This window comes from Pelophylax lessonae (genome assembly GCF_965119305.1).
Source record: "Pelophylax lessonae genome assembly, chromosome: 8".
Classification (NCBI taxonomy): Eukaryota; Metazoa; Chordata; class Amphibia; order Anura; family Ranidae; genus Pelophylax; species Pelophylax lessonae.
Window position 1 is genome coordinate 263,905,800 of NC_138775.1, and position 12,684 is coordinate 263,918,483.

The window sequence follows — 12,684 nt, forward strand, 5'->3', positions numbered from 1 at the left end:
GGACACATCCCCTTCCTCCATAAGTAGAATCATTCCTCTCTGCATTTTTAATCTGCAAGAAAACCTAACAAGTATAGCACTAGTTCTAGACTTTCTGTTTAGACAGCCCAGCATGTACTGCACACACTGAAGCACGAAATCGCCCTTATTTAAATGTTTTTATTCTATTTTTTGAATTGACAAAAGAAATGTCAAAAAAAACTTGAACAAGACACACTATAGTCCACATCGAAGGTTAACTCAACATTCTGATGCACGCTCATCTTCCAAGTGCCTTTGTGACTTATTAGAGACGCTGTCACCTTGTCCATTTAGAGCAAAGTAATAGGATCTGTGTAAATCCAACCCCCTCAACCACTTTTTCCTCACCTCTCCAGTGCTCCCCCGCTGTCACCAAACTACCTGGTTTCGGAGTTCAAGGGGAGATGTGACACATGTCAGTGTTTGGGTCTATACAGGCCCGGACTGGGACAAAAAATAGGCCCGGGCATTTTGGACTGAGCAGCCCGCGAGGGGGGGGGGGGCGTTTGTCGGGATGGTTGATGACAGGATTTATTGTTCCAGGATGTGTGGATTCGATTACGGTACCTTTTTTAGTTTAATCTTCAATTTAGATCAGAGCTGCCATATGATGCTGTTTTTTTTGTCTTACTTTAAATCCTGTTTTGATGGTTGAGTCCTAAAAATAGTATGAAGCAGCACAAGATGAGGGTTACTCTATTCAAGGGGTAGACCACCTTTTTGGGTACAGTGTGCCGAAAAATGTTTTCAAAGAAATTGGGAGTGCCAGATACATAAAAAACAACTGTCAACTTCATATAAAGTAACTGCTGTAAACCGCTTGAATAATAGTAAGAAATCAAGTGAGTTTTGCACCTTCACAAATCAGATCACCCCAATTCCTGCACCATCACACCTCAGATCAGTCCCAATTCCTGCGCCATCACACCTCAGATCAGTGCCAATTCCTGCACCTTCACACATCAGATCACCCCAATTCCTGCACCTTCACACCTCAGATCACCCCAATTCCTGCACCTTCACACCTCAGATCACCCCAATTCCTGCACCTTCACACCTTAGATCAGCCCCTGGTAGGTTGGCACTGGCAGCAACAATTTTATTCAAATCAGGATTTCTTCTGCAAATAGGCTGACCTGGCACTGGCAGGCATAGCACTAGACTAGTACTATGCCTGGCTGCCAGTGCCAGGCCAGCCTATTTGCAAAATAAATCCTGATTTGAATTAGGCTGGCACTGGCAGCAACAATTTATTTGCAGAAGAAATCCTGATTTCTTTGAATAAAATTGTTGCTGCCAGTGCCAGCCCAGCCTATCTGCAAAATAAATCCCTAAGTAGAAGTCACTCCTCTCTCCAGTCCTCCACTTACCTTGGGTGTGCTGTGCGGTGAGGCTGCAGAGTGTTCCCGCTGGACATAGTACAGGAGATGGTCAGAGACTGCAAACATGATACAAGAGATGGTCAGAGACTACGGACCTGATACAAGAGATGGTCAGAGACTACAGACATGATACAGAAGATAGTCAGAGACTGAGGACATGATACAGGAGATGGTCAGAGACTGAGGACATGATACAGGAGATGGTCAGAGACTGAGGACATAATACAGGAGATGGTCAGAGACTGAGGACATGATACAGGAGATGGTCAGAGACTAAGGACATGATACAAGAGATGGTCAGAGACTGCAGACATGATACAGGAGATGGTCAGAGACTGAGGACATGATACAGGAGAAGGTCAGAGACTGCAGACATGATATAAGAGATGGTCAGAGACTGCAGACATGATACAAGAGATGGTCAGAGACTGCGGACATGATACAGGAGATGGTCAGAGACTGAGGACATGATACAGGAGAAGGTCAGAGACTGCAGACATGATACAAGAGATGGTCAGAGATTGCAGACATGATACAAGAGATGGTCAGAGACTGCAGACATGATACAAGAGATGGTAAGAGACTGCAGACATGATACAAGAGATGGTCAGAGACTGCAGACATGATACAAGAGATGGTCAGAGACTGTAGACATGATACAGGAGATGGCCAGAGACTGCAGACATGATACAGGAGAGACTGCAGATGTGATACAAGAGAAGGTCAGAGACTGAGGATATGATAGAAGATAGAAGGACACTAGGGGGGCCAGAGAGCACAGGGAAAGCAGATAGCACTGGAGGAGCTGAAGGGCAAGGGGGGGGGGGCTGGAGAGAATTAAGGGGGGGGTTTGGAAAGCATTGCAGGGGGGTTGGAAGGTGCAGGGTGTGGATAGCACTGGGGGCGGGCAGGGAAAACCAGGGGGATGGAGAGCATGGGGGGGACTGGAGAGCACTGGGGGGGGGCTGGAAATCACTTAGGGGGAGCCAGGGGGCACAGGGGGGTGGAGAGCACTGGGGGAGCCAGAGAGCATAGGCAGAGATGAAAAGCACTGTGGGGACTTGAAGAGAACGGGGGGGCTAAGGAGCACAGGGGGGGCTAATGAGCACTGGGGGGTTAAGAGCACTGGGGGGCTAAGAGCACTGGGGGAGGGTTAAGAGCACTGGGGGAGGGGGGCTAAAGGCAAAAGGGGTTCCAACATGCTACTAGCCAGGTGTACCTAATAAAGGGGCTGGTGAGTGTATATGCATGCATGTGCAAACAGACCAAGTAGCACCCCTCAATTCACCCCTTGATCTCACACACCTCGGAGTGCCACCAGATGGAACAAAAGGTAGGAATACCCCATGACACCCAGGGGTGGATCCGAGACGGTGCCAGGCCAAATGCAGAGAGATGTATGCAGCTAAATGGCTGTGTGAAGGAGGCCTATGGCTTCATTTAGATGTGTGGTTGAGCACATCACTTATAGATATGAACGAGACTGCCAGCAGGGGGAACACCTGTACATCCCTATGTGGATACAAATGGCTCTCTACGTGGCATGGATTAAGAACGTCGCCTTACATCCCGTGATGTATCCCTGCAATGATGCAGGCTTACACTAGAAACTATCCAACATGTTTTTAGCCAATGGGGACCTGTCACAAATGCTTTGTGAACATGTGCAATGCAGCGTACATGTTCAGCAAAACTGGGGTGAGATGTCGTCAAAATCACCTCAAGCCAATCGCCCCTGAAGAGTGATCTGAACGTGAATTGCTCATCAGAGGAGCGGTGGATTTACACACAGGTCTGAACCTGGCCACACATGGTCACATTTTGATCTGTCCAATATAAAGAATGTCCCAACATTATAGTATGAGGTCCTGTCTATCCATCCAATTGCAATGACAGTCAGACTGAGATTGTAGGCTGCGGGCAGCAATGTGTATAATGGATATGACATGGTACATGACTGGTCGGCCAGATGTGCTGATGACAGATGGGAAAGGTCGGTGCTCTCACACACACTATGTAGGTCATGTCCAGGGCTCAGGTGATCGCATACAGTCAGTGCTCCAGAATGACAGGCAGATGGCTCATCCAGGAGCGGGGCCCGCTGGGAATTGTAGTTCAAATCCCTGCATGGCTCATAGAGCGGCGCTGTGTGCAGACTACATTTCCCAGCACGCAGTGCGGCCCGGCCAGCCCGGGATGAATGGAAGTAGTGTGATCAGTGCGCCCTCCTCCCCCGGCCGTGCATAGCAATCAGTCCCGGTGACCGGCCGGAGCTCCGCACATGACCGCACATCGCCGGGGCCCTCCCCCCACCCGAGTGACACATCGTCATATCGAGCAGGACACCGGCGCGGCGGGAGGAAACACACTTACATACTTCAGGCAGGAACATACTTCTCTTGACTTAAGTTCCGGCTCCGCGGCCAATCAGCCTTCTGCTCAGGAGCAGAAGGCTGATTGGCAGCGGAGCCAATGTAGCTGGCAAGTACAGCGGCCGCGGCCACTGCAGTGAGGGAAATGAACGTCTGACTTCTACTGTGAGGAGTCGGACTGAGTGAGAGCCGATGCCGCGGCCCACCGGGAATATGCCCGGTGTGCCCGATGGTCAGTCCGGCCCTGAGTCTATATATTTGTGGGAGTGGCCTACTCGCCCTGCACACTGGGGGTACCTTTTCTCGCAGATAAGTGCAATGGAAAGTTGGTATGTGGCGCTACCTACTCAAGGGAAATTGAAAGGTAGCGCCACATACCAACTTTCCATTGCTCTTATCTATCATACCCCAAGTCTCTAGGGGTAGGCTGGTAGCAGCTTACACCTGACTCCTGCACCTAGGCTCTTCATAGCGCTGGTCACACCTGGTTTTTACCTTTCTCGCAGAGCCTGCTTATCTATACCCGAGATCAAGCAGAGACTGCAGTCATGTGAAAAATCTAACAATAAGGCAGTTTCCTGACTTAGAGATAAGTCTTCACTGTGTGTAGCAATAAAGTACAGAGTTCCTCTGAATAGTGTCTTGTCCCATATGTTAACACACTGTACCTTACTAGATGATGCATTAGGAGGGACATGCTGAATCTGTACATTCCACCAGTCAAGTGTACCTCTATTACCTCCCTCCCAGGAACAGAATGGGATCCTGCCATGTGTGCACTTGTTAATTCCCTACTTCCTAGGCCATAGATCTCCATAATGCTAGTTCAGTTCCAGTTGCTATTGGATACTGACCACTAGGAGGACCTGTCACCTTTACCTTCGCCTTGGTGTGTTGAACTGTGCTTGGTTACTCTTAGTAACTGCACTCCTCTTCTTCTTGTCTTGCCTAGTTAATCTATTTTAGTGGTGTTACTTCATATTACGTTGTGCTTTTAAAGTTCTTTAGATATGCCAGAACCAACGTGAACCCCACTGAATAACATTTAGACCAGGCTTAGGGTGGTTAATGTACCTTTACTGAACAGGTTGCAGCATAACAGTTCAATATGAACAATGTCTATTCTCTAACTACAGTAGTGTGGCTGCCCAGGCATACCTCTGTGAGATGAGAGTCCATTTTGGCATTCTCTATGGCTTGGCTGTCTTTGGAAATCCTGGTGTCTTCAGCAGATTGCATGGTGTAGGATTCCCGATGCCAGGAACAGAACAGAACCAACCAATCTGGCAAATAAGAACTCTGGACCTCAGCCTTCCCCCTGGACTAACTAGCCTGGGAACTGAGTTTACACAAGTTAACCCTTTCCCCCTAGCCTGGGTCAGCTGCTAACTTGCTAGAACCAAACATTTCAACATGCCTACAAATTGGTAATTTGGCCCGAGTCTTGCATCATCAGAAGAAGTTGTGTGCTCCCCAATATCCTGAACTAGCCGGTAGTTCAAAAAATATATCTTTATTATCCTAGCTCTCCTGGGCCATGTGGTGGACTGAGAATCTGGGGGCTTCTTTTCCCCTTCCTGCAGTACTTGGTCTTGGAGAAACCATTATAAGGTCACTTAAGATCCACAGATCAGAGCTTTGGACAGCCAATACTCAGCTAATAACTTAATTCATTCAACCATGGCAAGATAGAAATCTCAGCCAGCCAGTAGCACTCTGCATCCTAGATGCATTCTGGGTAAGAAAATAAACAATACTGTAGGAAGAGGGCCAGCTGTTCCATTTTGACAATATTTTAAAAAACTAATTATCCAGCGCTAAGGCTTCTTCAATAAAGAAAGCAAAGTGTTATTGCACCAATAATAATTAAATCAATAGCAGGCTTTCTTACTGGAGCTTTATCACAAAACGTTGCTTTGTATCGATCACGGCATTTGATTAAAAAGTGCTTTTCATCTAAGTGGGCGTGCAGCTGTTGTCATGTAACTTGCTGTTTTAAAAACAACCATTCAGAAGATTCATAGAAAGAGGCGGAAGCATGGAGAGCTTAACCACTTTAGGACCAGAGGATTTTCCTGCTTTACGTCCAGGCCACTTTTTGCGATTCGGCACTGTGCGTCTTTAACTGACAATTGCGCGGTCATGCAACACCGTACCCAAAACAAAATTTACGTCCTTTTTTTCCTACAAACAGAGCTTTCTTTTGGTGGTATTTGATCACCTCTGCGCTTTTCATTTTTTGCAATATTGATAAAAAAAAGCGACAATTTTGAAAAAATAACAATATTTTTCTACTTTGACAGTAACAAAATATCCAATATATTCAATTTTTGTCATATATTTAGGCCAAAATGTATTTAGCTACATGTCTTTGACAAAAAAATTCTCAATGAGCGTATTTTTAATCACTTTAAGACCGGAAGATTTTACCCCATTCCTGACCAGGCCATATTTTGCGATTCGGCACTGCATTACTTTAACAAATGATTGCACGGTCATGCGACACTGTACCCAAATTCAATTTATGCCCTTTTTTTCCCCACAAATAGAGCTTTCTTTTGGGGGTATTTGATCACCTGTGCGATTTTTACTTTTTGCGCTATAGACAAAACAAGAGCGACAATTTTGAAAAAATAACAATATTTTTTATATGAAATATCCCCCCAAAAAAAGTAAAAATCAAAATGTTTTAACATTTTAGGCCTATTTGTTTTCTGCTACATATTTTTGGTAAAAAAAAAATCGCAATATTTTGATTGGTTTGCGCAAAAGTTATCGCAGCTACTAACTACGGGAAATTTATGTCATTTTTATTGTTTTTTTTTTTAACTAGTAATGGCGGCGATCTGCGTTTTTTTTTGCGGGACTGCGACATTGCGGCAGACAGACCGGACCCCTAACTGACATTTTTGACACTTTTGGGGGTACCAGTGACATTACTACAGTAATCAGTGCTATAAATATGCACTGTTACTGTAAAAATGACACTGGCAGGAAAGGGGTTAACTTTTATTGGTGATCAAGGGGTTAATGTATGCCTGGTGCTTACTGACGTGTGTGGGGGGAGGGGACTGTGTGACACAGGGACAGATCGCAGGTTCAGCTATTCTGAATCCTGTAATCTGTGACTGCTTGTCACTTAGGAGATCCGCCCGCTTTGTTTACACAAGTGGGCGGATCTCCTCACTCAATCGCCAACGATCGGGGAAGAGCGGCGGTGATCACCGCCGCTCCTCCCCTGGCCCGACTCCCGCTGTGTCTGAATACAGTGGGAGCGAGCCTCCGGCGGCGCACGCGCGCCGCCCACAAGGGGAGGAGTCCAGCGATGTAGACCTACGTCACTGGACGATAACTAGCTACTTTGCCGCAGTACGCTCCATGTGAGCGGTCGGCAAATGGTTAAAGGGTAACTCCACTTTCGTGGGGGAAAAAAAATTGCAAATAAAAAAAAAAAAATAATCAAGAATATACAATTGTGACATAAATCACATTGTGATTGAATATTTTTTAAAAATGTCCTCTCCTTTTCAATCTGCCGCTCTGCAATTTTCAGCAAACTGCAATGCAATATGGCAACCTGGAGGCGTTCTGTATACAGAATGCCCCCCAGAAATATTTTCTTTCTGCCAGTTAATACGTTGTGCAACCCACTTCCTCTTTCTTGTCTGGTAAAAAAGCCTAGGCTAATGACATCATGCACAGCTCTCTCTCTCTCTCAGTCATAGGAAGGCCGAGGAGAGCTGAAGGGGGTTGGATGAGGGCGGCGATAACAGGAGACTACAGAGATCCATGAGTATTCATCAAGAGAAGAGAAATGTGCAGGCAAGCAGTGGTGTGAGTGTGTCTGTTTGTATATATGTGTATGTGTGTGTTTCTGTGTGTATCCAGGAAGTGAACAGTCAGCAGCTTCAACTGCCCACAGTTAAAATGGCTGCAGCCTGACTTAGTGGAGGGAGATTTCTGCAGCATATTTGGCAAGTACAGAATCGCATTATATATAAAATAATATGCAAAGTGGTTGGAGGGAAGCTTCAGAATGGCAATAATGTTTTTATTACAAATTATGTGAGCAGACTGCAGTTCCTCTTTAACTAATAGTATGCCAGCACATTTTACAAAGTGTATGAATTCCTGAAGTTCAGCTTTAAAGTGGAACTCCAACCTCCTCATTTTGGGTAGATCTGACAAGCTTTACAACCTTTTGGATTACCACTGCTATCTGTGCCTTGACTGGGGAGTTTTCTTTCCACTTCCTATCCCACAGACATGACAGGAAGTGAGTGAAAATTCACACAAAGTGAGTGGAAACCCTTTCTTATTCAGTTTTTACTGAAACTGGTGTCACGATTTAGAAAATTTCCCTTTTCCTTTAGTTTTAGTGACAACTGAAACATTTCCTATCACTTCCATTCCAGTGACAGTTGTCCCCAGGAAATATATTAAGGGTAAGTCTTCCTAGAGGGGCCTCCGAGTGCAAAGAAATCCTAAAATAGAGATGACATGTACTGGGGTTTTCTTTGATTCCAAGACCATTATTCCGTCTCCAGATCACATATTACATTTATAAAATACTAACTACAAAATATAAATTTGTTGCAGACCACTGGACTATCACAATATCTAACACTGTATATACAGCGGGTAAAATAACTATTAAATAGGTCCCCTATTTTTTAGGTAAATATATTTCTAAATGTGCTATTGACATGAAATTTTCACCACATGTCGCTAACAACCCATGCAAACCATACAAAGAAACCAAAATAAATGAGTTCAGAAACTAAGTTATGTATAATAAAATGGAACGACACAGGGAAAAAAGTATTGAGCACATTAACCACTTTCAGACCGGAGTATTTCCCCCCTTAATGACCAGGCCCTATTTTGCGATTCGGCACTGCTTTACTTTAACCACTTAAGCCCCGGAAGATTTTACCCCCATTCCGACCAGGGGGTATTTTGCGATTCGGCACTGCGTGAATTTAACGCACAATTGCGCGGTCGTGCGACGCTGTACCTAAACGAATTTGACGTCCCTTTTTTCCCACAAACAGAGCTTTCTTTTGGTGGTATTTGATCACCTGTGCGATTTTTTGATCACGCGCTATAAACAAAAAAAGAGCGTCAATTTTGCAAAAATAGCAATATTTTTCACATTTTTTATATGAAATTCCCCCAAAAAAAAATGTAAAAATCAAAATTTTTAAAAATTTTCGGCCAATTTATTTTATGCTACCTATGTTTGGTAAAAAAAATCGCAAAAAGCGTATTTTGATTGGTTTGCGCAAAAGTTATCGCGTTTACTAACAAAGGGAAAGATTTTTGTCATTTTTGTTGTTTTTTTTTTTAACGCGTAATGGCGGCGATCTGCGATTTTTTTTGCGGTACTGCGACATTGCGGCGGACAGATCGGACCCTTGACTGACATTTTTGACACTTTTGGGGTTACCAGTGACATTTCTACAGTAATCAGTGCTATACATATGCACTGTTACTGTAAAAATACACTGGTAGTGAAGGGGTTAACTTTATTTGGAAGGGAGGGGCTGTGTGTGTCCCTAGGGGCGTGGTTTCTACTGTGATTGGCTGTGGCTCTAGCTGTAAGGACACTGATCAACGGATCTACATACCAGATCCGTTTTATCAGTGTCTTTGCAGCGAGGAGAATGACAGGCAGTTTGTTTACACAAGCTGCCTGACATTCTCCCTCTCCCCCGCCGATCGCCGAGTGACCGGCGGACATCGGGTCCGCTGGTCACACGCGCGGGGGGGTCCGTGACCACGCGGGAGCGGGAGCGCGCCCCGGGGGGCGCGCGCTCGCTCCCTAGACCCTCACAAGCAAGCAACGTAGCCCTACGTTAGTTTGCCTGTGAGGGGCTGACCGCCGACGTAGATAGTCGTGCGGCGGTCGGCAAGTGGTTAATGGACAATTGCGCAGTCGTGCGATGCTGTACCTAAATAAAATTGATGTCCTTTTTTCCCACAAATAGAGCTGCTTTTTTTTGGTGGTATTTGATCACCTATGCGATTTTTATTTTTTGCGCTATAAACAAAAAAAGAGTGACAATTCTGAATAAAAAAAACAATATTTTTCACATTCTGCTATATGACATTCCCAAAAAAAAAAATTAAAAATCAAAATGTTTTAACATTTTAGGCCAATTTTTTTTTTCTGCTACATATTTTTGGTAAAATAAAATCGCAATAAGCATATTTTGTTTGATTTACGCAAAACTTATTATGTCTACTAACTACGGGAAAGATTTATGTCATTTTTAGTGTTTTTTTTTTTACTAGTAATGGCGGCGATCTGCGATTTTTTGCGGGACTGCGACATTGCAGCAGACAGATTGGACCCTTAACTGACATTTTTGACACTTTTGGGGGGACCAGTGACATTACTACAGTAATCAGTGCTAAAAATATGCACTGTTACTGTAATAATCACACTGGCAAGGAAGGGGTTAACAGTATAGGCGATCAAGGGGTTAAATGTAAGGCTAGGGGAGTGATTCTAACTGTGGGTGGGGGGGGGGGGGTTGGGCTTGTGAGATGATCACAGAGGCATGCGATCCTATATAGAAGGATCACATAGCTTCTGTGAGGGAGAAGGACGGACGGCTGTGTTTACATCAGCCGTCCGTTGTTCTCTGTCAGCGGGGGGAGATCGCCGGTATCAGGCGGCAAAGGGAGTCTCCCGACACCTGCACTGGCTTCCCCGCTGATGATCGGGGGGAAGGACGCCCCCTAGCTCCTCCCACCCAGGCAGATGACATTTATTAACGTGACTCTGCCTGGGAGAGCCACTTTGCCAACGTAAATGTACAGTGCACAGTCGGCAAGTGGTTAAGAAAAAGAGGTGCAAAAAGGGATGGAAAGCTGTATCAGTTGTGGATATTTTTTAACTGATTCATGACAAATGTTCCCATACATGTGTAATAATATCGCTCACCTATAGGTGGTTTAGTGAGTTTTTGATGTTGTGTATTTAACCACTTAAGCCCCGGAAGATTTTACCCCCTTCATGACCAGGAGGTATTTTGCGATTCGGCACTGCGTTACTTTAACGGACAATTGCGCGGTCGTGCGACGCTGTACCTAAACTAATTTTACGTCCTTTTTTTCCCACAAACAGAGCTTTCTTTTGGTGGTATTTGATCATCTGTGCGATTTTTACTTTTTGCGCTATAAACAAAAAAATAGCGTCAATTTTGCAAAAATAACAATATTTTTCACATTTTTTTATACGAAATTCCCCACCAAAAATTTAAAAATCTAAATTTTTTAACATTTTCGGCCAATTTGTTTTATGCTACATATGTTTGGTAATAAAAATCGCAAAAAGCATATTTTGATTGGTTTGCGCAAAAGTTATCACGTTTACTAACAAAGGGAAAGATTTTTGTTTTTTTTTGCTTTTTTTTTTTAACGCGTAATGGCGGCGATCTGCGATTTTTTTTGCGGGACTGCGACATTGCGGCGGACAGATCGGACCCTTGACTGACATTTTTGACACTTTTGGGGTTACCAGTGACATTACTGCAGTAATCAGTGCTATACATATGCACTGTTACTGTAAAAATTACACTGGCAGTGAAGGGGTTAACTTTATTTGAGAGGGAGGGGCTGTGTGTGTCCCTAGGGGCGTGATTGGCTGCGGCTTGAGGTGTAGGAACAATGATCAACAGTCCTACATAGTAGAACCGTATGATCAGTGTTTCTACACAGGGGAGAATGACAGGCGGCTTGTTTACACTAGCCGCCTGCCTTTCTCCCTCTCCCCCGACGATCGCCGAGTGACCCCCCCGCGCGGGAGCGTGCCTCCGGCGGCGCGCGCTCGCTCCCCGGAGCCTCACAGGCTAGCGACGTAGACCTACGTCGCTCTGCCAGTGAGGGGCTGACTGCCGCAGTAAATATACTGTGCGCAGTCGGCAAGTGGTTAAAGATGGCTGCTGCGTATCCAATTAACCACGTGGTTGTGGGGGGGAAGTGCAACCATGTGTTGATGACCTCACTCACAAAATGACCTGTGAGTGGTCAAGAGGAATGATTACATCCTGTGGGTGGTCTCTGGTATAGAGGACTTGCAAAAAGAGTCACTAGCATGGGGGAGGAAGGTTTGTTTTGGGAAGATTCGCTGTTTGGAATTGTAGAAACGTGCAGCCAAGACCTCATTGTCCTGTTCCAGATATTGAGCGCAAGCTGTTGCCAGAGTTAAGCATTATTTGACCTTTCTTTGGGATATTGGAAATAGGAGTGTATGGTAAAGTCTTGGTATTTGGTGTATTGTTTATGGCAGGGCTTTTTTTCTCACAGAATAGGTGCAGGAACTTCTCCCTTCCGAGTCATCCTTTGAGTCTGCCCCTACCAACCTCCGAACACCATTCCTTGGGTCCACCCCTTAAAATAGAATAGTAAAATAGATCTAGCGACAACAAATCTACCCCAGCAACAATGGATTGCCAACAGCCAGCATTAACAGACCCTTTGGCAGCCAAAAACATTAGACCCCTCCCTCAACAGTAGATCTCTCCCAGCAATGATTGACCCCCTGCAACATAAGACCCACCCCAGCAACAATAGATTCCCACCAGCAACAATAGACCTCCCCAGGGACTATAGACCCCCATGCAAAAATAGCTCCAATCCAGCAACAATAGATTCATCATCGGCCAGCATTAACAGACTCTCCAGCAACCAAGACCCCCCTCCCCTTCAACAGTAGATCCCTCCCAGCAATGATTGACCCCACAGCAACACAGTACTCAACCCCAGTAACAATAGATCCCCTACAAGCAACAGAAGACCTCCTCAGCAACAATAGACCCCCCTTCCTCCACAGAAATAGATCCCCTCCAGCAACAATAGATTCCCCAGCAGCCAGCATCAATAGACCCTCCAGCACACTT

General features: G+C 45.2%; 1 protein-coding gene across 2 annotated transcripts in view; it reads right to left on the minus strand.

The window, feature by feature from the left end:
- The window catches only part of ST6GALNAC3 (ST6 N-acetylgalactosaminide alpha-2,6-sialyltransferase 3), a 541,180-nt gene that overhangs the window by 169,290 nt on the left and 359,206 nt on the right, over positions 1-12,684 (minus strand). The gene's annotated exons all lie outside the window — the stretch shown is intronic.